This window comes from Saccostrea cucullata, unplaced genomic scaffold (genome assembly GCF_032062105.1).
Source record: "Saccostrea cucullata isolate Sc308-1 unplaced genomic scaffold, CSIRO_AGI_Scuc_v1 ctg169, whole genome shotgun sequence".
Lineage (NCBI taxonomy): Eukaryota > Metazoa > Mollusca > Bivalvia > Ostreida > Ostreidae > Saccostrea > Saccostrea cuccullata.
In genome coordinates, this window is record NW_026933727.1 from 313,106 (window position 1) to 339,223 (window position 26,118).

General features: G+C 34.2%; 3 long non-coding RNA genes across 14 annotated transcripts; all 3 read left to right on the forward strand.

Moving 5' to 3' along the window:
* The first annotated feature begins 1,967 nt into the window (after positions 1–1,967).
* LOC134239183 (uncharacterized) lies at positions 1,968–14,409 on the forward strand. 12 transcript variants are annotated; one of them, XR_009986158.1, is made up of 14 exons: positions 1,968–2,064; positions 2,186–2,281; positions 2,389–2,482; positions 3,939–4,018; positions 8,167–8,253; positions 9,719–9,832; positions 9,947–10,053; positions 11,760–11,783; positions 13,263–13,334; positions 13,444–13,536; positions 13,638–13,717; positions 13,940–14,014; positions 14,168–14,265; positions 14,380–14,409. It is a non-coding gene; the product is annotated as an uncharacterized LOC134239183 (long non-coding RNA). The 12 variants fall into 12 exon arrangements; XR_009986159.1 differs by having other exon boundaries at positions 14,357–14,406; XR_009986156.1 differs by lacking the exons at positions 9,719–9,832; positions 14,168–14,265; positions 14,380–14,409 and adding an exon at positions 8,408–8,505 and having other exon boundaries at positions 13,940–14,130.
* On the forward strand, positions 12,144–13,041 carry LOC134239185 (uncharacterized). The gene is made up of 4 exons (XR_009986164.1): positions 12,144–12,186; positions 12,289–12,368; positions 12,569–12,896; positions 13,012–13,041. It is a non-coding gene; the product is annotated as an uncharacterized LOC134239185 (long non-coding RNA).
* A 1,785-nt stretch (positions 14,410–16,194) lies between the features above and the next one.
* On the forward strand, positions 16,195–25,667 carry LOC134239186 (uncharacterized). The gene is made up of 4 exons (XR_009986165.1): positions 16,195–16,218; positions 18,286–18,366; positions 18,473–18,566; positions 25,257–25,667. It is a non-coding gene; the product is annotated as an uncharacterized LOC134239186 (long non-coding RNA).
* The last annotated feature ends 451 nt before the right edge of the window (positions 25,668–26,118 follow it).

Sequence of the window (26,118 nt, forward strand, 5' to 3'; positions counted from 1 at the left end):
GTTACATTGTACTGACATATAATTAACTTGCATATTTTTTCCCCACATTTTAAAGTATCTTTTTAGTTGTTATAAACATTAAAAAGTGGAATCAGAACAAGCTTTTTCCCGTAGATTTATTTTTAGTTCTTTTAATTTATACATGTGATTTCCGAACTAAATTATATTTTAATTGAAAAAAAAATCGTAATACCTCTGTTAATTTTTATTAATACGTTTGAATGTGTTTTATCTATACTAACTTATCCCTAATTGAAATTTCATTTTATTTTTTATTTTAAGACATTTTATGAAACGTATATTTTTCTTGTTGGTTTTGAACTTGGTACTGTACTAATTTTGTGTCAGTTAATATCTTAAATAGGAGCGCAGGCAATGACATAAGGATACAGGATGGCCGCCGCGCAAACTAAGAAGGGATCATTCCAAAAATCTACTACACTGACAGTTCATCAAAAGACAAATTAGTAAGGAATTTTTTTTTCTGAATTAGTTGATCATTCTGTAACACTTTGTGTGGCCTGTTGATTTCGATAAAGTTGAAGCATCTCTTTTAAATATTCATTTATTCTTTGTTCAAAGGAAAAGGAGGATGGGGGTTTGGACATCACTACCAGTTGGAGAACAGCTCCTTTACAAGAAGAAACAGAATAGTATTGACCAACTTTAGCTTCTCTAAGGAAAAGTAAAATCAGACGTGTAAGCCTTGTTTATCTCATTCAATTTCTCGTCATCACTTTCATTCGGAAAACTATCAGTTATATGACCTTCTGTTTTCCTGTACTAATTTTGTGTCAGTTTCTGTGTCTCGTGTTTGGAGCAGGTCCATTCCCAAGTAAATATTAACCCTACCTGGACCAAACTTGCAAAGATGATGTATCTAGGGAATGACACTACCAGACTTGCTTCGGATGCAATATCTGACATACATTTTCTTGATGAGTGACCAGTTTAAAGGTTTTGGAGTAGGTAGTAGGTCTATTCCAAAGTAACTATAAGCCCTACCTGGACCAAACTTGCTTGGATAATGCACATAGGGAAGGGCTCTACCAGACTTGCTTCGGATGCTGGATCTGACCTACATTTTCCAGATGAGTGGCTAGGGTACATATAATGTTATTGAAGTAACTCTGGATGGTGCATCTAAGGATAGACAATTCAGACTTGCTTCAGATGTAGGAAATGAAAGACATTTTCTTGATTAGTGAATAGGTCAATTGTAAATGAACTATAAGTCCTACTTAAACAGAACTTCAAGGATGCATATAACTATAAAGAAAATATGATGTGAATTTTCAATTACTTAAACGAATGACATTCGTCGAGGTGAGCTTCATAATCTTGATTATCTACGTTTTAGCTGACTTCAACTGTCTGCCACATTGAACTCTAAAAGGAAATGCAATAAATTTTGCTCTTCCTTAATCTCTTGAATTTTCGTACTTCTTTCTACATGACCTATCCATGTATTCATTTTGAATTACTGATATTTAATTTACAGGATATTGAGTAACAGGCCAACGAAAGAAGGCAAACATCAGTCAAGTAGTCCAGAAAAGGTTTGGATTTGTCTTAAAATCCAGACATAAGGTAACCTAATATGTTTCTTTTGTATGTTTTGTCTTCTGTCCCCTCACTACTCTTTCTAACATAAATAGCATTTTCGTATTCTTGTATTTAAAAAAAATTCTTCATCTTTGAACTCTGTACTAATTTGGTGTCAGTTGCTATCCTTAACAGGGGCAGGGGCAATGGAGGAACTCAAGTGGGTGCCTCCAGACGAAGAAAGGTCCTTTTTGAGCATCCACTATGCAAAGTGTACATCATTCTCCAAAGTGGTAGGGAACAATTTTTGGATAAATTGATTATTACTCTGCAATACAATACTCATTCGGCTTATTTATTTAAATAAAGACAAAGTATCTTTTATAAAGATCCATTTCGCCAATGTTCACCGACAGAGGAATATATTGGACATCATTACCAAATGGAGAACAGTCATTGACTGGAAGAAACAAGAGAATTGAAAAACTTCAGCTTCACTAAGGAATAGAAGAAACAGGTGTGTAAGCCTTGTTTACTTAATTCGATTTCTCTTCTGAACTCTCAATCGGAAAACGTTCAGCAGTATGACCTCTTGTTTTTTCCTGTACTATTTTTGAGTTGGTTTCTATTCTTTATATAGCACACGTAATTGAGGGACACAAGGGGAATACCACTAGACTCAGAAAAGGCCACTTGAAGGATCCATTTTACGAGCAGTACAAAATATACTACAATGGTAAGAAACAAATATTTTCCCTCTATTTTTGAATAAGTTGATTTGACATCCTACTTGGATGAAAGACAGTGTCCTTATTTAAACCTCCATTTGTTCAATGTTCACAGCAGAAGAATGGATTGAACACCATTTCCAAAACGGAGTGTAGACTCTCCAGAAGAAGAAACTGGAGAAAAAGGATCAATATAAGCTACAGTATTGGTAATAAGATGCAGACGTATGTGTATTGTTGACCTCATTCAATTTCTCATGCACTCTCAGTTGGAAAACGTTATTAATCAGAACTTTGTATCACTGTCATAGAAGAAGGCGATTTTTGCTGATTTCAACCTGCAGTAAAGAGCAATGTCCCCGATCAATTACTGCCTACCTCAGAACAATAGGTATGGTTTACTTTCTTTTGCTTCCAATTTTATTTACATACGGGTAGATGACTTTAACTGCGTACCACATTGAACTCCAAAAGAAAGTATGATTAATTTACTCTCTCTCTCTCTTCTCTTCCTTAATACCTTAATTTTTCGTAATTGTATCCACATGGCTTAACCGTCTTTAGTTTGAATTATTAACATTTGATTTTTAGGATGTTGAGTAGCTGGCCAATGAAAGACGCGAATCAGTCAAGGAGACAAGAAAAGGTTTGGATTTGTCTTAAAATCCAGACATGAGGTAAGCTAATATGTTTCTTTTGTCTGTTTTTTTCTTCTGTCCCTTACTACTATTTCTAACATAACTAGCATTTTCGTATTCGTGTATTTTAAAACAAAAAAATTCTTCATTTTTGAACTCTGTACTAATTTGGTGTCAGTTTCTATTCTTAACAGGGGCATGGGCAATGGAGGAACTCAAGTGGGTGCCTCAAGACGAAATGTTCTTTCTGAGGACCCACTATGCAAAGTGTACCTCAATCTCCAAAGTGGTAAGGAACTTTAAGCGGAAAAATTGATTATTATTCTGTAATTCTCATTTGGGCTATTTATATCAATAGTGACAAAGTATTTTTAGTAAATATCCATTTCTTCAATGCTCACAGGCAGAGGAGTTTATTGGACATCATTACTAAAGGAGAACAGTCCCTTCACAGGAAGAAACAAGAGAATTGAAAAACTTCAGCTTCACTAAGGAAAAGAAGAAACGGGCGTGTAAGCCTTGTTGACTTAATTTTATTTCTCTTCTGAACTTTGAATTGGAAAAGGTATGATTAATATGACGTATTGTTTTCCTGTACTAATATTGTGTCTGTGTCTATTCTTTATATAGCTCAAGTAATGGTGGGACACAAGGGAATACCGCTATCCTAAGAAGGGACCACTTGGAGAATCCACTTTGCTAACAGTACAAAATATACTATAGTGGTAAGGAACAAACATTTTTCCTCTATTTTTAAATTAGTTAATCTGACATTCTACTTAAATGAAATAATAAGTGTCCTTATTAAAACATCCATTTTCAATGTTCACAGAAGAAGAATGGATTTGACACCATTTCCAATTGGAATGTAGACTCTCCACAAGATGAAACTGTAGAAAAAAGATCAACTTAAGCTAAAGTATTGGTAATTAGATGGAGATGAATATGTAATGTTGACTTTTTTCAATTCCTCATCCACTCTCAGTTGGAAATAGTCATTAATCTGAACTTTATTTCACTAACTTAGAAGAGGGCGAGTTTTGCTGAATTCAACCTGCAGTAAAGAGCATTGTCCCCGATCAACTACTGCCTACCTCAGAACAATAGGTATGGTTTACTCTCTTTTCCTTCCAATGTTTTATTTACATATTGTTATATGGCTTTAACTGTGTGTCAGATTGAACTCGAAAAGAAAATATGATTAATTTGCTCTCTCTCTCTCGTTTTTCTTAATCCCTTAATTTTTCGTAATTGTTTCCATATGGCTTAACTATGTCCAGTTTGAATTATTGATATTTAATTGATAGGATGTTAAGAAGCTGGCCAATGAAAGACGCAAATCAGTCAAGGAGTCCAGAAAAGGTTTGGATTTGTCCTGAAATCCAGACACGAGGTAAGCTAATATGTCTCTTTTCTCTGTTTTGTCTTCTGTCCTCTCACTACTCTTTCTAACATAACTAGCATTTTCTATTCGTGTATTGTTAAAAGTAATTCCTCATTTTTGAACTCTGTAATAATTTGGTGTCAGTTTCTATCCTTAACAGGGGCAGGGGCAATAGAAGAACTCAAGATGGTGACTCCAGACGAAGAAAGGTCCTTTCAGAGGATCCACTATACAAAGTGTACATCATTTTCCAAAGCGGTAGGGAAACTATTTTTGGATAAATTGTTTATTACTCTTTAATACAATACTCGTTTGGCTTATTTATTTCAATGAAGACAAAGTATCTTTTATAAAGATCCATTTCTCCAAAGTTCACAGGCAGAGGAATATATTGGACATCATTACCAAATTGAGAATAGTCAGCTCACAAGACGAAACAAGAGAATTGAAAATCTTCAGCTTCACTAAGGAATAGAAGAAACAGGTGTGTAAGCCTTGTTTACTTAATTCGATTTCTCTTCTGAACTCTCAGTTGGAAACGTATGAGCAGTATGTTTTCCTGTACTATTTTTGAGTTGGTTTCTATTCTTTATATAGCACACGTAATTGAGGGACACAAGGGGAATACCACTAGACTCAGAAAAGGCCACTTGGAGGATCCACTTTAGTAGCATTACGAAATATACTACAATGGTAAGGAACCAATATTTTCCCTCTATTTTTGAATTAGTTGATTTGACAACCTATTTGAGTGAAAGACAAAGTGCACTTACTTAAACCTCGATTTGTTGGATGTTTACAGCAGAAGAATGGATTGAACACTATTTCCAACATGGAGTGTAGACTCTCCACAAGAAGAAATTAGAGAAAAAGGATCAACTTAGAAAGCTACAGTATTGGTAATAAGATGCAGATGTATGTGTATTGTTGACCTAATTCAATTTCTCATGCACTCTCATTTGGAAACGTTATTAATCTGAACTTTGTATTACTGTCTAAGAAGAAGGCGATTTTCGCTGATTTCAACCTGCAGTAAAGAGCATTGTTCCCGATCAATTACTGCCTACCTCAGAACAATAGGTATGGTTTACTGTCTTTTGCTTCCAATATTTATTTACATACGGGTATATGACTTTAATTGTGTACCACATTGAACTCAAAAAGAAAATACAATTAATTTGCTCTCTCTCTCTCTTCTCTTCCTTAATACCTTAATTTTTAGTAATTGTATCCACATTGCTTAACCGTGTCCAGTTTAAATTATTAACATTTAATTTTTAGGATGTTGAGTAACTGGCCAGTGAAAGACGCGAATCAGTCAAGGAGTCCAGAAAAGGTTTGGATTTGTCTTAAAATCCAGACATGAGGTAAGCTAATATGTTTCTTTTGTCTGTTTTTTCTTCTGTCCCCTCACTAATCTTTCTAACATAACTAGCATTTTCGTATTCTTGTATTAAAAAAACAATTCTTCATCTTTGAACTCTGTACTAATTTGGTGTCAGTTTCTATCCTTAACAGGGGCAGGGGCAATGGAAGAACTCAAATGGGTGCCTCCATACGAAAAAATGTCCTTTCCAAGGATCCACTATGCAAAGTGTACAACATTCTCCAAAGTGGTAGGGAACTATTTTTAGATAAATTGATTATTACTCTGTAAAACAATACTCATCTGTCTTATTTATTTCAATGAAGACAAAGTATCTTTTATAAAGATCCATTTCTCCAATGTTCACAGGCAGAGGAATATATTGGACATCATTCCCAAATGGAGAACAGTCAGCTCACAAGACGAAACAAGAGAATTGAAAATCTTCAGCTTCACTAAGGAATAGAAGAAACAGGTGTGTAAGCCTTGTTTATTTAATTCGATTTCTCTTCTGAACTATCAGTTGAAAAACGTATAAGCAGTATGACCTCTTGTTTTCCTGTACTATTTTTGAGTTCTCTATTCTTTATATAGCACACGTAATTAAGGGACACAAGGGGAATACCACTAGACTAAGAAAAGGCCACTTGAAGGATCCACTTTACTAGCAGTGCAAAAGATACTACAATGGTAAGGAACCAATATTTTCCCTCTATTTTTGAATTAGTTGGTTTGACAACCTACTTGAATGAAAGACAAAGTGTACTTACTTAAACCTCCATTTGATCAATGTTTACAGCAGAAGAATGGATTGAACACTATTTTCAAAATGGAGTGTAGACTCTCCAGAAGAAAAAAACTGGAGAAAAAGGAACAACGTAAGCTACAGTATTGGTAATAAGATGCAGATGTATGTGTATTGTTGACCTCATTCAATTTCTCATGCACTCTCATTTGGAAAACGTTATTAATCTGAACTTTGTATTACTGTCCAAGAAGAAGGCGATTTTCGCTGATTTCAAACTGCAGTAAAGAGCATTGTCCCCGATCAAATACTGCCTTCCTCAGAACAATAGGTATGGTTTACTGTCTTTTGCTTCCAATATTTATTTACATACGGGTATATGACTTTAACTTTGTACCACATTGAACTCCAAAAGAAAATACGATTAATTTACTCTCTCTCTTCTCTTCCTTAATACCTTAATTTTTAGAAATACTTTCCACATGGCTTTACCGTCTTTAGTTTGAATTATTAACATTTGATTTTTAGGATGTTGAGTAACTGGCAAATGAAAGACGCGAATCAGTCAAGGAGTCCAGAAAAGGATTGGGTTTGTCCTGAAATCCAGACACGAGGTAAGCTAATATGTTTCTTTTGTCTGTTTTTTCTTCTGTCCCCTCACTACTCTTTCTAACATAACTAGCATTTTCGTATTCTTGCATTTAAAAAAATTCTTCATCTTTCAACTCTGTACTAATTTGGTGTCAGTTTCTATCCTTAACAGGGGCAGGGGCAATGGAGGAACTCCATAAGTGGGTGCCTCCATACGAAAAAATGTTCTTTCCGAGGATCCACTATGCAAAGTGCACATCATTCTGCAAAGTGGTAGGGAACTATTTTTGTATAAATTGATTATTACTCTGTAATACAATACTCATTTGGCTAATTTATTTCAATGAAGACAAAGCATCTTTTATAAAGATCCATTTCTCCAATGTTCACGATTTCTCTTCTGAACTCTCAATTGGAAAACGTATGAGCAGTATGATCTTTTGTTTTCCTGTACTATTTTTGAGTTGGTTTCTATTCTTTATATAGCACACATAATTTAGGGAGAGAAGGGGAATACCACTACACTAAGAAAAGGCCACTTGAAGGATCCACTTTACTAGCAGTACAAAATATACTACAATGGTAAGGAACCAATATTTTTCCTCTATTTTTGAATTAGTTCATTTGACATCCTACTTGAATGAAAGACAAAGTGTACTTACTTAAACCTCCATTTATCAATGTTTACAGCAGAAGAATGGATTGGACACTATTTCCAAAATGGAGTGTAGACTCTCCACAAGAAGACACTGGAGGAAAAGGAACAACTTAAGCTACAGTTTTGGTAATTAGAAGCAAATGTATGTGCATTGTTGATCTGATTCAATTTCTCATGCACTGTCAATTGGAAAACGTTATTAATCTGAACTTTGTTTTTACTGTCTTAGAAGATAGCGAGTTTTGCTGACTTAAACCTGCAGTAAAGAGCATTGTCCTTGATCAACTAATGCCAACCTCAAAACAATAGGTATGGTTTACTCTCTTTTCCCACCAATTTTTTATTTACATACGGGTAGATGACTGTATCTGTGTACCACTTTGAACTCGAAAAGAAAATATGATTAATTTGATCTCTTTCTCTCTTTTCTTCCTTAATACCTTACTTTTTCATAATTGTATCCACATTGCTTAACCGTGTCCAGTTTGAATTATTGACGTATAATTTTTAGGATGTTGAGTAGCTGGCCAATGAAAGACGCGAATCAGTCAAGGAGTCAAGAAAAAGGATTGGGTTTGTCTTGAAATCCAGACACGAGGTAAGCTAATATGTTTCTTTTGTCTGTTTTGTCTTCTGTCCCCTCACTACTCTTTCTAATATGACTTGCATTTTCGTATTTGTGTATTTAAAAAAAAATAATTCTTCATTTTTGAACTCTGTACTTATTTGGTGTCAGTTTCTATCCTGTAGAGGGGCAGGGGCAATAGAGGAACTCAAGTGGTTAACTCCAGACGAAGAAAGGTCCTTCCTGAGGATCCACTATGCAAAGTGTACATCATTCTCCAAAGAGGTAAGGAACTTTTTTTGGGAAAAATTGATTATTATTCTGTAATATTTATTTGGGGTACTTATTTCAATGGTGACAAAGTATCTTTAGTAAAGATTCATTTCCTCAATGTTCACAGACAGAGGAGTTTATTGGACATTATTACTAAGGAGAACGGTCCCTTTAAAAGAAGAAACAAGAGAATTGAAAAACTTCAGCTTCACTAAGGAAAAGAAGAAGCCTTGTTGATTTAATTTGATTTCTCTTCTGAACTTTCAGTTGGAAAACATATAAGTAATATGAAATTTTGTACTAATTTTATGTCGGTGTCTATTTCTTATATGGAACAAGTAATGGGGACACAAGGGGAAAACCGCTATACTAAGATGAGACCACTCGGAGGATCCACTTTGCTAACTGTACAAAATATACTATAGTGGTAAGGAACAAATATTTTCCCTCCATATTTGAATTAGTTGATTTGTCATCCTACTTGAATGAAATTCAAAGTGTCCCTATTTTAACCTCAATTTGTTCATTGTTTGCAGCAGAAAAAGAATGGATTGGACACCATTTCAAATTGGATAGTAGTCTCTCCACAAGAAAAACTGGAGAAAAAGGATCAGCTTAAGCTACAGTATTGCTATTTAGATGCAGATGTAAGTGCATTGTTGACTTGATTGAATTTGTTATGCACTCTCAATTGGAAATAGTCATTAATGTGAACTTCATGTCACCATTTTAGAAGAAGGCGAGTTTTGCTGATTTCAACCTGCAGTTAAGAGCATTGTCCCTGATCAACTACTGTCACCTCAGAACAAAAGGTATTGTTTAATCTCTTTTTCTTTTCATTTTATTTATGTATTGTTATATGACTTTAACTGTGTGTCACATTGAAATCAAGAAGAAAATAAGATTAATTTGCTCTCTTTCGCTATATATATACACACCTTAATTTTTCGTAATTGTTTCCACATGGCTTAACTGTGTCCAGTATGAACTATTTATATTTTATTTATAGGATGTTGAGTTGCTAGCCCATGAAAGACATGAATCAGTCAAGGAGTCCAGTAAAGGTTTGGGTTTGTCTTGCAGACACGAGGTAAGCTGACATATTTCTTTTGTCTGTTTTGTCTTCTTTCCCCTCACTACTCTTTCTAACATTGCTAGCATTTTCATATTCGTGTATTGTAAAAAATGTCCCTCATTTTTGAACTCTGTACTAATTTGGTGTCAGTTTCTATCCTTAACAGGGGCAGGGGCAATTGAGGAACTCAAGTGGGTGCCTCCAGACAAAGAAAGGTTCTTTCTGATGATCCACTATGCAAAGTGTACTTCATTGTCCAAAGTGGTAAGGAACTTTAAATTGAAAAATTGATTATTATTTGGTAATTTTCATTTGGGCTATTTATATCAATAGTGGCAAAGTATCTTTATTAAAGATTCATTTCTTCAATGTTCACAGGCAGAGGAGTTTATTGGACATCATTACTAAAGGAGAACAGTCCCTTCACAAGAAGAAACAAGAGAATTGAAAAACTTCAGCTTCACTAAGGAAAAGAAGAAACAGGTGTGTAAGCCTTGTTGACTTAATTTTATTTCTCTTCTGAATTTTCAATTGGAAAACGTATATGAGCAATATGACGTATTGTTTTCTTGTACTTATATTGTGTCGGTGTCTATTCTTTATATAGCACAAGTAATGGTGTGACACAAGGGGAATACCGCTAGCCTAAGAAGGGACCACTTGGAGGATCCACTTTGCTTACAGTATAAAATATACTATAGTGGTAAGGAACAAACATTTTTCCTGTATTTTTAAATAAGTTTATCTGACAGTCTACTTGGATGAAATACAAAGTGTCCTTATTAAAACATCCATTTGCAATGTTCACAGAAGAAGAATGGATTGGACACTATTTCCAGTTGGAGTGTAGGCTCTCTACAAGAAGAAACTGTAGAAAGGGTATCAATTTAAGCTTAAGTATTGGTAATTAGATGTAGATGAATATGCAATGTTGACTTTTTTCAATTTCTCATCCACTCTCAGTTGGAAATAGTCATTCATCTGATCTTTATTTCACTGTCTTAGAAGAGGGCGAGTTTTGCTGACTTCAACCTGCAGTAAAGAGCATTGTCCCAGCTCAACAACTGCCTACTTCAAAACAATAGGTATGGTTTACTCTCTTTTCCTTCCAATGTTTTATTCACATATTGTTATATGACTTTAACTGTGTGCCACATTGAACTCGAAAAGAAAATCTGAATAATTTGCTCTCTCTCTCTCTTGTTTTTCTTAATCCCTTAATTTTTTAAAACGTAATTGTTTCCACATGGCTTAACTGTGTCCAGTTTGAAATATTGATATTTAATTGATAGGATGTTGAGTAGCTGGCCAATGAAAGACACAATTCAGTCAAGGAGTCCAGAAAAGGTTTGGATTTGTCTTGAAATCCAGACACGAGGTAAGCTAATATGTTTCTTTTGTCTGTTTTATATTCTGTCCCCTCACTACTCTTTCTAACATAACTAGCATTTTCGTATTCGTGTATTGTAAAAAATAATCCCTCATTTTTGAACTCTGTACTAATTTTGTGTCAGTTTCTAATCCTGGACAGGGGCAGGGGCATTGGAGGCAACGGAGGGCAAAGTGTACATCATTCTCCAAAGTGGTAAGGAACTTTATATGGAAAAATTGATTGTTATTCTGTCGTATTCATTTGGGTTATTTATCTCAATGGTGACAAAGTATCTTTAGTTAAGATCTATTTTTTCAATGTTCACAGGCAGAGGAGTTTATTGTACATCATTACTAAAGGAGAACAGTCCCTTCACAAGAAGAAACAAGAGAATTGTAAAACTTCAGCTTTCACTTGAAAAGCCCTTGATTTAATTTGAGGATCCACTATGCAAAGTGTTCATCATTCGTCAGAGTGGTAAGGAACTTTTTGTGGGATAAATTGATTATTGTTCTGTAATACAATACTCATTTGGCTTATTTATTTCAATGAAGACAAAGTATCTTTTGTAAAGATCCATTTTTTTAATGTTCAAAGGTAGAAGATCTTAGGAAACATCATAAGCAACTCAAACTGGAGAACAGTCCCTTCACAAGAGGAAACAAGTGAATTGAAAAACTTCTTCACTAAGAAATAGATGTGTAAGCCTTGTTGATTTAATTCGATTTTTCTTCTGAACTTTCAATTGGAAAATGTATGAGCAATATGACCTGATGTTTCCCTGTACTAATTTTGTGTCGATGTCTATTCTTTATATAGCACAAGTAATGGAGGGACACAAGGGTCATACCAATAGACTGAGAAGGGACCACTTCGATGTATACAACGTATGTAGTATACCATATATATAATTTTATGGGTTTTTTTTAATTTTGGTAATTTTAGAAAATGTATTAAGAGAGGACTATCTAAGTCACTGAACTTGTGTCCAATCTTTTTGACTATGTTCAATAAAATATGTTCAATTCAGTTCAACCACTCGGAGGATCCACTTTGCTAACAGTACAAAATATATACAATAGTGGTAACGAACAAATATTTTCCCTCTGTTTTTGAATTAGTTTATTTAACCTATTTGTTCAATGTTCACAGCAGAAGATTGTATTGGACACCATTTCCAAAATGGAGTGTAGACTCTCCACAAAAAGGAAACTGGAGAAAAAGGATCAACTTAAGCTACATATTGGTAATTAGATGCAGATGTATGTGCATTGATGACCTTTTTCAATTTGTTTTGCACTCTCAATTGGAAATAGTCATTAATGTGAACTTTATATTACTGTCTTAGATGAAGGCGATTTTTGCTGACTTCAACATGCAGAAAAGAGCATTGTCCCCGATCAGCTACAGCCTACCTCAGAACAATAGGTATGGTTTACTTTCTTTTCCTTCCAGTTTTTATTTACATATTGTTATATGACTTTAACTGTGTGCCACATTGAACTCAAAAAGAAAATACGATTAATTTGCTCTCCCTCTTGATACTTTAATTTTTTGTAATTGTTTTCACATGGCCTAACTGTGTCCAGTTTGAATTATTGATATTTTATTCATAGGATGTTGAGTAGCTGGCCAATGAAAGACGCGAATCAGACAAGGAGTCAAGAAAAGGTTTGGATTTGTCTTGAAATCCAGACATGAGGTAAGCTAATATGTTTCTTTTGTCTGTTTTGTCTTCTGTCCCCTCACTACTCTATCTAACATAACTAGCATTTTCGTATTCGTGTATTGTAAAAAATAATCCCTCATTTTTGAACTCTGTACTAATTTGGTGTCAGTTTCTAATTCTTAACAGGGGCAGGGGCAATGGAGGAACTCCATAAGTGGATGCCTGCAGACGAAGAAAGGTCCTTTCTGAGGATCCACTATGCAAAGTGTACATCATTCTCCAAAGTGGTAAGGAACTTTATTTGGGAAAAATTGATTATTATTCTGTAATTCTCATTTGGGCTTTTTATATTGATGGCGACAAAGTATCTTTAGTAAAGATTAATTTTTCCAATGTTCACAGGCAGAGGAGTTTATTGGACAATATTACTAAAGGAGAACAGTCCCTTCACAAGAAGAAACAAGAAAATTGAAAAACTTCAGCTTCACTAAGGACAAGAAGAAACAGCAGTGTAAACCTTGTTGAGTTAATTTGTTTTCTCTTCTGAACTTTCAATTGGAAAACATATGAGTAATATGACCTTTTGTTTTCCTTGTACTAATTTTGTGTCTGTGTCTATTTTTTATATAGCACAAGTAATGGAGAGACACAAGGGGATACCACTAGACTAAGAAGGGAAAACTTGGAGGATCCACTTTGCTAACAGTACAAAATATACTATAGTGGTAAGGAACAAATATTTTCCTTCTATTTTTAAATTAGTTAATCTGACATTCTACTTGGAAGAAATACAAGGTGTCCTTATTTAAACCTCCATTTGTTCAATGTTCACAGAAGAAGAATGGATTGGACACCATTTCCAATTGGAATGTAGACTCTCCACAAGAAGAAACTGGAGAAAAAGGATCAACTTAAGCTACAGTATTGGTAATTAGATGGAGATGAATATGCAATGTTGACTTTTTCAATTTCTCATCCACTCTTAGTTGGAAATAGTCATTAATCTGAACTTTATTTCACTGTCTTAGAAGAGGGCGAGTTTTGCTGACTTCAACCTGCAGTAAAGAGTATTGTCCCTGATCAATTGCTGCCTACCTCAGAGCAAAAGGTATGATTTACTATCTTTTCCTTCCAATGTTTTATTTAGATATTGTTATATGACTTTAACTGTGTGCCACATTGAACTCGAAAAGAAAATACGATTAATTTGCTCTCTCTCTCTCTCTCTCTCCTTTTTCTTAATCCCTTAATTTTTTTAGTAATTGTTTCCACATGGCTTAACTGTGTCCAGTTTGAATTATTGATATTTAATTGATAGGATGTTGAGTAGCTGGCCAATGAACGACACGGATCAGTCAAGGAGTCAAGAAAAAGGTTTGGATTTGTCTTGAAATCCAGACATGAGGTAAGCTAATATGTTTCTTTTGTCTGTTTTGTCTTCTGTCCCCTTACTACTTTTTCTAACATAACTAGCATTCTCGTATTCGTTTATTTAAAAAAATAATCCCTCATTTTTGAACTCTGTACAAATTTGGTGTCAGTTTCTAATTCTTAACAGGGGCAGGGGCAATGGAGGAACTCAAGTGGATGCCTACAGACGAAGAAATGTCCTTTCTGAGGACCCACTATGCAAAATGTACATCATTCTCCAAAGTGGTAAGGAACTTTATGCGGAAAAATTGATTATTATTCTGAAATTCTCATTTGGGCTATTAATATCAAAAGTAACAAAGTATCTTTATTAAAGATTCATTTCTCCAATGTTCACAGGCAGAGGAGTTTATTGGACATCATTACTAAAGGAGAACAGTCCCTTCACAAGAAGAAACAAGAGAATTGAAAATCTTCAGCCTCACTAAGGAAAAGAAGAAAAAGGTGTGTAAGCTTTGTTGACTTAATTTGATTTCTCTTCTGAACTTTCAATTGGAAAACGTATTTGAGTAATATTACCTTTTGTTTTCCTGTACTAATTTTGTGTCTGTGTCTTTAAATAGAAAATAATTGAGAGACACAAGGGGAATACCGCTAGACTAAGAAGGGATCACATAATGGAGGATCCACTTTTCTGACAGTACAAAATATTCAATAGTGGTACGGAACAAATATTTTCCCACTATTTTTGAATAAGTTGATTTGACATCATTCTTGAATTGGATGAAAGATAGTGTCCTTATTTAAACCTTGATTTATTGACTGTTTGCAGCAGAAGAATGGATTGGACACCATTTCAAATTGGAATGTAGACTCTCCACAAGAAGAAACTGGAGAAAAAGGATCAACTTAAGCTACAGTATTGGTAATTAGATGCAGTTGTATATGCATTGTTGACCTGAATCAATTTGTTATGCAATGTCAGTTGGAAATAGTCATTAATCTAAACTGTGTTACTGTCTTAGAAGAAGGCGATTTTTGCTGACTTTAACCTGCAGTAAATAGCATTGTCCCCGATCAACTACTGCCAACTTCAGAACAATAGGTATGGTTTACTCTCTTTTTCTTTCAATTTTTACTTACCAGCTGTTATATGACTTTCACTGTGTCCCACATTGAACTTGAATAGAAAATATGATTAATTTGCTCTCTCTCTCGCTCTCTCTCTCTCTCTCTCTCTTTTTCTCTCTCCCTTTTGCAATACCTTAATTTTCTAAATTGTTTCCACATAGACTAACTGTGTCCAATTTGAATAATTGGTATTTGATTTATAGGATGTTGAGTAGCTTTCCAATGAAAGACGCCAATCAGTCAAGGAGTCAAGAAAAAGGTTGGGATTTGTCTTGAAATCCAGACACGAGGTAAGCTAATATGTTTCTTTTGTCTGTTTTGTCTTCTGTCCCCTCACTACTCTTTCTAACATTTGTAGCATTTTCGTATTCGTCTATTGTAAAAAATAATACCTCATTTTTAAACTCTGTACTAATTTGGTGTCAGTTTTTGTCCTTAACAGGGGCAGGGGGTGCCTCCAGACGAAGAAAGGTCCTTTCCGATAATCCACTATGCGAAGTGTACATCATTCTCCAAATTGCACTTGGTAAGAATTTTTTTGTATGAATTGATTATTATTCTGTAATTTTCCTTTGGCTTATTTGTTTCAATGAAGCCAAATATCTATTGTACAAATGCATTTCTCAAATGTTTACAGGAAAAAGAGTTTATTGGACATCATTACCAAATGGAGAACAGTGCTTTCATAAAACGAAGGAAGAGAATTGAAAAACTTCAGCTTCACTAAGGAAAAGAAAAAACAGGTGTATAAGCCTTGATTACTTAATTCGATTCCTTTTCCAAACTTTCAATTGGATTACTATGAGTAATTCGACCTCTTTCTCCTGTACTAATTTTAAGTCTGTTTCTATCCTTGATATAGCACAAGCAATGGGCACAAGGGGGTGCAATAAAATGAAGAAGGGAAGGGACCATATTGAAGATCCACTAAGCCAAAAGTATCAAGTGGTAAGGGAAAATTTTTTGTTAAATTGAAAAAAATGAATTCACATACTGCTTTGATGACGACAAAATTTCTATCTGAACCTTCATTTGTTCAATGTTGACAGGCAGAGAAAGAAATGGAAATGAGACTGTTGGACATACAGTTTGGGTTATTTGATACAGGTATTTGTATTGTTGACCTGATTCAATGTCTCATGAGCACTCTGAATTGGAAAAGAACTTTATTCGGTAATAACCAATATTTGCCCCAAATCAAACTTTGATGGAGAAATATTTAATTAAGTTCTTAAACAGGGGAGTATATGCTGACTTCAAAGCACTGAATATTTTCATAAGTAAACGCCATATGTACGTAATGGTCACAAACATGACGTAAATTTCATTTTTTTAATGAATTTTACAGAAAAATGTACATATTTCGTCGATATTTTGAGTAAAAGTCACCGAGCGCATTTGTGTTCAGGATCAATATTTTGATATAATGTGTAGAATGATAATATCAATGAAATATGTCAATATTGTTCCTGAACAAACTTGCGCTCTATAAATCTTAAAGCTAAAATTGTTGAAATTTTGCCCATTTTGTCTTCTTTCTGAAAAAGGATATAAAATCGAACTAGTTTGTGACGTCATAAAAACAAAAATTATGAAAATTTTGACACTATAATATTTTTTGGATAAAATTATTAGCAAATTTCAGAAATCCAAAATTTGACTTTTGTGCAAATATATGAATATAGCATATAGTTCTTTTCAATTTTTGGAAAAATTATTAGTTACAATCCCTTGCAAAGCTGCTCAGGGGCATAAATACTCTTGATTTTTTTAAATAGCATAAACATCTGAAAAGTAATTTTGGTTAAATGAATATTGGACAATTGTCCATAGAAGTTTCTAAATTCAATTAATTGAATTTACGCATGAAAAAATGAAATGAAACGTTTTTCTTAAATAAAACATTAAGATTCTTGCAAAAATTTAATGATTATACAGCAAAGAATTGCAATGGGGGAATATTCTCGCCTTGTACGCCTTGTAACTTCTTTCAAATTATTCACTGTTTTTGGATGTTTTTTTATTCATTTGCTGGTAAATAATTATCGTTCCATGCAGCTTAAATATACCGTAGAATGTCATAAAGACATTTTATTCTAAAGATAAGAAATAGCAACGTTTATTATATTTGTTCACCCATTTTCCTTTTCACACACTTGGACTTTATATTTAAGTATGTCTGCAGAGGCATTTAATTGTATCATACTGACACATAAAGTTTTCAATTAATTAAATGTGATATTATACAGGCATCACAATAAATAAATTTTTAAAAAAGTACCAACATTTTGCACATCTATATTCCTTTGAATTCTGCAATGAAGTATTTGGAGATAACGCACAGTATTCAATATCAAAGTCCATAAAACAATACAAAAATAGGAGCAGAGCAAACACGGACCTCCATCAGGTGCCAGGAAGAAGTGAGCATCCCCTGGCGACCGGTCACACCCGCCGTGTACTCCTTGTCATTATCGGGAAATAACGGAAAAATCCGTCAACAATTCAGTGTATAAATAATAGACTAACAATTAGTATGAAAAACGTCAGTCATAATTTGACTCAATGATAAATTTTATTTGCTGATAATGTCATTATATCGACCATTGAACTAATAAAGGATGACTTTAAAGGAGACTGCTGATATTCGTGTTTCATCAACTTGTTTGTCAATAATATACCTCGTTTTAGAAATTGTCCTTATGTAGAGCTTGCTCCTGCGTCAAAGTATGCATTAAGGTCATTGGCAAGGCAGGGTTTCCGGAGAAAAAAAGTATAATGCATAGATTTTATCATTTATAAAAACAGTTATTGAGAGTGATCTCAATTCTTTGGATCTTTATTTATCTACGTCTATTAAATAAATGGGTTTTTAGAGAAATCATATGGTTAAAAATTATGTAGGTCCACATCAACATTTTACATAGGAAATGCATTGAGTATTGTGAAAGCATTGATTCGACAAAATCGGAAAAAGAAGGCTGCCTTGGTGGATTAAATTAACCAGAACTAAACATGTTTGGTACCATTAAACATGTTCAAAAGTTCTTGAAAATTTCTATACTAAAGCCAGAAACCTTGCCAATGTCCTTAACACTGCTGCGTTTTGGATTTGCTTTCTTTTATTGCTTTATTCAACTTATATATTGTCTTTTAAATTTCTCTGTGTAACAGAACTTTAATAATGGAAACCTAAAATGGGAAGAATGATCAATAAGAGGGTCCAGAGTCCAGGAACCAACAATGAGAGAAAGGGTGAGATATAAACTCTCTTCTGCAACATTACCCGATTATATATTTTCGACTCCTAATTGTAGATTGAGATCTTCTGATCTTAGTTCTCTTGTCTTGATAAAAGCAGGTTCAGACAGTTTTCCTTTCCAAAAGAAGCATGCATTTACTGACAACAGAGGTAACGAAGCACGGACAAACCACAGTTAATTATGCTACTAATGGTAAGACATTAGCCCCATTCATTACACTTTGTAAGAAAACCAGATTCACCAAGGTAATCACACTTTATCAAAAGTTTTTCCCTTTCGCCATTCCAAAATGTCAAAATGGAAAGAAAAACATTGCCAGCTTTAGCAGACAAAGTGTTTGATTATAATAAACAGGCCTGTGTATATTTAAATTATGAGAAGAATAGGACAGTAGTGGTGCTTAAAAAATCTGCTGTTTTAAGTGCATGGTTCAAATGAGCAACGGTGCATCGTTTCTATCTAAATTTAGAAATACTAGTGCATGGTCCTTGTGTCAGCGGCACTGCTGGTAGGTTAATGTTATACCATCCAAATCTGAAGAAAATGGTTCATTTTTTAGTAATCCCCTTTGCTATTTGGCATTTAGTGCACGATAATAATAAACAGGCGTGTCTCTAGAAAAATTATAAAAATCATTGCCCTTGATCAAGGTTTTGGGCTCCAAGACCATATACTGCGAACATTGACCAGATGTCATCGAATAAAACAATCGTTTGTTTGAATTTAAAAGTTTGCAATATTACACATTGTAAGTAGAGCAAGCAAATATATTAAATAAAATTTAAGATATTATAAAGTTTAATTCGGACTTAAGTCTTTTGTCAGTTTATTATATGGGGCCAGGTGCTAGGGCGGGCTTCAATTGATTATGTAGTGACATAAATGCCGACAACTAGTAAGCAAACTAAAAAAACCAAGTGCAAGGGTATAAACTTTCGAAGCAGAGGAAAGGGGGTTGAGGCACGTTTTATGTCAAGTTTCTCAATTTATGGATACGTTTCATCGGAAAAGATATGCTGACGGTAGAAAACATTTCTATTGAGTAGATGGATATCAATGAACTTAACACAATCCTTCAGATCAGTCCAAGATTTACGCTATATATATTTAATATAATTGTTAAACATAATACAATCACTGTATGAATTGGATAAACCTGGTAAGTTTCCATTTCACACAAAGATTGCTTATGACCTGAAGGTGTGCATGACCTTTACACAAGGTCATTTGGGCAAGTTCAAGGTCAATAAAGGAAAAAAAATAATTCGTGTCTGCTCCATATTTTTCCAATGGAAAACTTGAAACTACGATTTCACAAAAAGATTGCTTATGACCTGAAGGTGTGTCATGACTTTGACCCAAGGTCATTTGTGCAAGTTCAAGGTCACTGAAAGAAAAAATTAATAATTTTTGTCTGCTCCATATCTTTCCGATAGAAATCTTGGTGGGTTCCTGTTTTAGATTGCAAGATTGCTTATGACCTACATGTAAGGAACTTTGACCCAAGATCAATTTCAAAATTAAGGCCTTTCAACTGCCGCTAGGGTTCGCTGTTATGAACGATAACTCGTTGCTGAAACTTGTTTATAGCAGGTTCGATTTATCTAACTGTTTATACGAAGGTCACTTTTTAACATTTCCCAAGTGTTTCTTTGCTGTCAGTTGAATCAAATGGTTTTAAAATTTAGCACTAATGTTAATCTTATTTAAAATATAGTTGCGAACACCGTTGAATTAGATATAAGAAATTTTTTTAATTAAAATAAAATGTGAAATATACCCTCCTTCTTAGTTCTAACCTGATTAAATGTTTATGCTCGGTCGTTCTTATTCATGCTAGGTAACACAAATAAGATAAATCATTGTTACATTTACTTGTAAAAATATGTATATTTATATAGGAAGCGCAAAAGTGCGCACAAAAAAAACATGTCATTATATTTTCTACCTCATAACAATCGTCAAAAAGAGTAAAAAATATTGAATATAGTCTGTTCCTTATTCATTTGACCCTGTTATTTCAGGTAGAGTGAAGGCATTCTGCTTCTTTTGGTCAACACTTCTGTGTACAAAACAGTGTAAGGAACCCTTCTGTGTACATAACAATACCTATACTGAAGTAACCTATATGTCATTCCTATAAACGATAACTCATAAATCGGCAATTAATTGGTCATTTTTCACACCTGAGTTAAAACACAACATCGTACAATTCAATTATAAATAATTAAACTTTTTAATTATTTAATCAAATATATGCATAAGTTATTGTCTTTTTGATAATATCATGTACCTATAAATCTATCAGTGAAATGTGTTTTACTATATGTGCAACTTGAAAAATTAGTTGAAAGGCCTACATAATTCCTGTCTGGTCCATATTTTTGTTAAGAATAAATGTGATGAGTTCCCATTTCACACAAAGATTGCGTAACCCAAGATCAGTTATGCAAGTTCAAGGTCACTGAAAGAAAATTTTCAGAATTTGTGGTCCGTGTATTTAGTCTTTTTTTTTTTATTAGACTGCACCTTAGTTTTTTTTTAATTAGACTGCACCTTAGTTTTATTCATTTAAAGTATAATGAGCAATTATATTCTTACTCAAAATGTTACAGCAAATTATAAACACCTTAGTTTCATAAAATGTTCGTGATTTGGCACCTTCTCTGAAAAAACCCAGCGGGGGATATTTGATCCTTCTGGACAGTTCTAAGTATGAATTCTTTTCTAGATAATATAAAATTTTTATGCTAACTTTCATGTGTTTAAATTTAATATAAAAGTGATGATAAGGCATACATGTATCCCTGCAATTGTTTCCGAGTGTTTTTGTTTCAAACTAGAATGTAAATGGTGTATGCAACGATAGTACAGATATCCATAATTATCCATATACACCTAAATTAATGCTATCATCCATAGGCATACATGTACTAGATTTGATAGTTATGTCATTATATTATACTTTCATGTAAATTACTTGAATCTGATTCGTCGAGAAACATTTGATAAAAAACACTACTACCCGCTGAATAATGAAGCCACGCCCTCCTGCGTAGCAACAGTCAACATTGCTTGACGACGGGTGGTATTCCAAAAAATTAGCGACTGCGCGGAATTTATGCGCGCACGGTTCACTCTAATATATATTTGTATAAAACATTCAGTATAATATAATAAATATTGCATGTAGTTGAGTGTAACATTGAAAATTTTCACCCCTCGAAAACCATTGTCAACCTCGGCTGCGCCTCGGTTGACAATGGTTTTCTTGGGGTGAAAATTTTCAATGTTACACTCAACTACATGCAATATTTATATAATACCCCACGAGCAAGTTGCGGGAGGTAAAATATTTTTGACCCGTCAGTCAGTCAGTCAGTCAGTCAGTCTGTCAGTCCTCCTATTTTTTTGTCAGCGCAACTCATAAACCGCTGCACAGAATTCAGTCAAACTTTGCAAATATTTAGGACACAGAGTGTAGATGTGCATATTACCAGGAAATTCCGATTCCTTAATTGTTTCTTGGAATTTCAGCATTATTCAAACTTTGCAGACATTTAGGACACAATATGTAGATGTGCATCAGGAAATTCCAATTCCTTTATTTTTTGGGGGGATTTTCGGCACTTAGAGTTTTTGGGGAGCGTGGGGTATGTGAGCTTGCTCACTTTTTCATTCATTGCTCCTCGGTATTATATTTCTTTTGTACAACAAAGTTTCACCTATTTTATTAGGTCACCTGAGTAAACTCAGGTGACCTATTGCTATCCGTTTTCGTCCGTCGTTGTTCGTCGTGCGTCGTTCGTCGTGCGTTAACATTTAAACATTTTTAGCTTCTTCTCTGAAACCGCAGAACCAATTTCAACCAATTTTAGCATATAGCATCTGTGAGTAAAGGGGAACAAAAATTATGAATTTCATGGTCTCTGCCCCCCTGGGGCCTGGGGGATGGTGCCAAAACCACGAAAATTAGTGCAATTTTTAAAAATCTTCTTCTATACTCTTGGACATCAAGCAGTTCAACTGTTGGTATGATTGTAATCAGCATTGAGTCCTCTACCAAAATTGTGAAATTCATGGCCCCAGGGTCAGGGGTTCTAGTGCTAGGGCGGGGCTATATTGATTACATAGTGAAAATGCATTATTTCTTTGAAAATCTTCTTCTCTGCTCCTGGGTATTAAATAAACTAACTAAGTACATAGTTATGATGAACAAGAATTTTTCTACCAAAACTGTGAATTTTATGGCCCCAGGGTCAAGGGTTATGGTGTTAAGGCGGGGCTCTATTCATTATATAGTGAAAATGCATTAAATCTTTGAAAATCTTCTTCTCTGCTACTTGGCATTAAATATACTGACTAAGTACATAGTTATGATGAGCAAGAATGCTTCTACCAAAATTGTGAATTTTATGGCCCCAGGGTTAGTTGTTCTGGTGTTAGGCTGGGGCTGTATTGATTATACAGTGAAAATGCATTAAATCTTCGACAATCTTATTCTCTTCTCCTAGGTATTAAATAAACTAACTAAGTACATAGTTATGATAAGCGAAAATGCTTCTGCCAAAATTGTGAATTTTATAGCCCCAGGGTCAGGAGTTCTGGTGTTAGGGCGGGGCTCTATTGATTATGCAGTGACAAGCATTAAATCTTTGAAAATCTTCTTCTCTGCTTCTTGGTATTAAATAAACTAACTAAGTACATTGTTATGATGAGCAAGAGTGTCTCTACCAAAATGATGAATTTTATGACCTCAGGGTCAGGGGTTATGGTGTTAGGGCGGGGCTCTTTAATGATTATATAGTGAAAATGCATTATTTCTTTGAAAATCTTCTTCTCTGTTCCTAAGTACTAAATAAACTAATTAAGTACATAGTTATGATGAGCAAGAGTGCCTCTAAAAAAATTAAGAATTTTATGGCCCCAGGGTCAGGGGTTCTGGTGTTAGGGCGTGGCTCTATTGATTATATAGTAGAAATGCATAGATTCTTTGAAAATCTTCTTCTCTGCTTGTTGGTGTTAAATAAACTAACTAAGTACACAGTTATGATGAGCAAGAATGCTTCTACCAAAATTGTGAATTTTATGGCCCCAGGGTCAGGGTTATGGTGTTGGGCTGGGGTTCTATTGATTATACAGTGAAAATGCATTAAATCTTCGAAAATCTTTTTCTCTTCTCCTAGGTAATAAATAAACTAACGAAGTACAAAGTTATGATGAGCAAGAATGCTTCTACCAAAATTATGAATTTTATGGCCCCAGGGTCAGGTGTTCTGGTGTTAGAGCGGGGCTCTATTGATTACATAGTGAAAATGCATCATTTGTTTGAAAATCTTCTTCTCTGCTTCTGGGTATTAAATAAACCAACTAAGTTAAAAGTTATGATGAGCAAGAGTGTCTCTTCCAAAATTGTGAATTTTATGGCCCCATGGTCAGGGGTTATGGTGTTAGGCTGGGGCTCTATTGATAATAGAGTGAAAATGCATTAAATCTTTGAAAATCTTCTTCTCTGCTACTTGGTATTAAATATACTGACTAAGTACATAGTTATGATGAGCAAGAATGCTTCTACCAAAATTGTGAATTTTATGGTCCCATGGTCAGGGGTTATGGTGTTAGGCTGGGGCTCTATTGATTATATAGTGAAAATGCATTAAATCTTTGAAAATCTTCTTCTCTGCTACTTGGTATTAAATATACTGACTAAGTACATAGTTATGATGAGCAAAATGCTTCTGTCAAAATTGTGAATTTTATGGCCCCAGGGTCAGGGGTTCTGGTGTTAGGCTGGGACTCTATTGATTATACAGTGAAAATGCATTAAATCTTCGAAAATCTTTTTCTCTTCTCCTAGGTATCAAATAAACTAACTAAGTACATAGTCATGATAAGCAAGAATGCTTCTAAAAAAATTGTGAATTTTATGGCCCCATGGTCAGGGGTTCTGGTGTTAGGCTGGGACTCTATTGATTATACAGTGAAAATGCATTAAATCTTCGAAAATCTTCTTCTCTGCTTCTGGGTATTAAATAAACCAACAAAGTTAATAGTTATGATGAGCAAGAGTGTCTCTACCAAAATTGTGAATTTTATGGCTCGAGGTTCAGGGGTTATGGTTATAGGATGTGGCTCTATAATGATTATATTAAGTGAAAATAAATTACATATATGAAAATCTTTTCTCTACTCCTGGGTAAGAAGCAGATGAACTACCTATATATTTATGATGTGCAAGGGCTCTTCTTCCAGAATTGTGAATATCAAGGCCCCTGGGTCAGAGATACCAAAGTACCAAAGGGGGGGGGGCTCTACTTATATACTGAAAATGAATTGTTTGAAATCTACTCCTTGGTATTAATCAAACATTTTTGATAAGCAAGTGTGCCTTTTCAAAAATTGAGCAATGTGTGAACCTAGGGTCAGGGTTTCAGGTGTGGTAGGGGCACTTCTGATGATTGCTGAATATTACTGATTAGTTGAAATTCATTTTTTGTTCCCCTACCCTGCTTATGGGTATAAAGTAAACAAACAAAACAATTGTTACATGTAAGTGTTTAGAATAGCAATGGTGCCTCTTTCAAAATTGTGAATGCTATAGCATCTAGCTTAAAACATGAAGATGAACCAAATTCAATCATTTGAAAGTTGTTGCATGATGCTCAGATGACCTATATGGCCCATGGGCCTTTTGTACTCTATGGATCCTCCAAATAATTGTAACATACTCATGTTACCGTTGATGCCATTGGGCCTCTTGAAATTAAGCAGTTACATAATGAACCTTAAGGCCCTTGGGTCTCTCGTTTTTTACGTCACTTTATCACATCAGAAATTCTTGTCACATTTTTCACATGATCTTTCTACATTGTTTGTTAACAGACAGAAAATACAGAACATCTCAGTCCCATTTTCAACGAAAGACCGCCATGTTGGAGGATTAACTTCAAGAGTAGCGATTGACTGAAACCTGTGTTGCTGTTATTTCACAGTATTTATCTTTTTGTGATTTTTTTAAACAAGTTTTATACATTTTTCATCTAATTAATCGTCTAAATATGTATGTAATATTTTTGTATTCATTTGATTATTTGTTATTGTTTTAAGTATTTCATTTTGTAAAATGGAAAACAACCTTGCCCTCTACCATGTCTTAACGTACTGTATTAGGGTTATGTTTATTAATGAATCATCCTAACCAAACTTGCTCTAAGCAAACTTGCACATATGTTTAGCTTTGTTTTATTGTTAGGTGTATGGTCAAATATAAATCATATAAACCAAACTTGTTAGTATCAAGTATTTGTTATTGTAAGGGATAGGTTTATGTACTAATGAACTTACCCAAACATGCTCTTACCCAATCTCGCATTGACGATGGTTAAGGTTTTAATCTTCATTATTTGTAGGTGTATGTTTATGCAAGAATCATCTAAACCAAACCTGCTCTGATCCAAACTTGCTCTCACCGAATCTTGCACTAATGTTGGTATAGCACTAAGTCATATTTTTGTTAGGCATATATTGATATATGAATCTTCTTAATCAACTTGCACTTACGCTTGTTAAGCTTTTAGTCTTTTATATGTTTAAGATTGATTGGTTATTGATATTATGGTTAAGAGTATATTTATATGTAAATCATCTAATTCAAACTTGTTCTTATCCAAACTTGCTTGAACCCAAACTTGCTCTGACGTTACTTTAGCTATAAGTCTAATTTTGCACTGATCTTGGTTAAGCT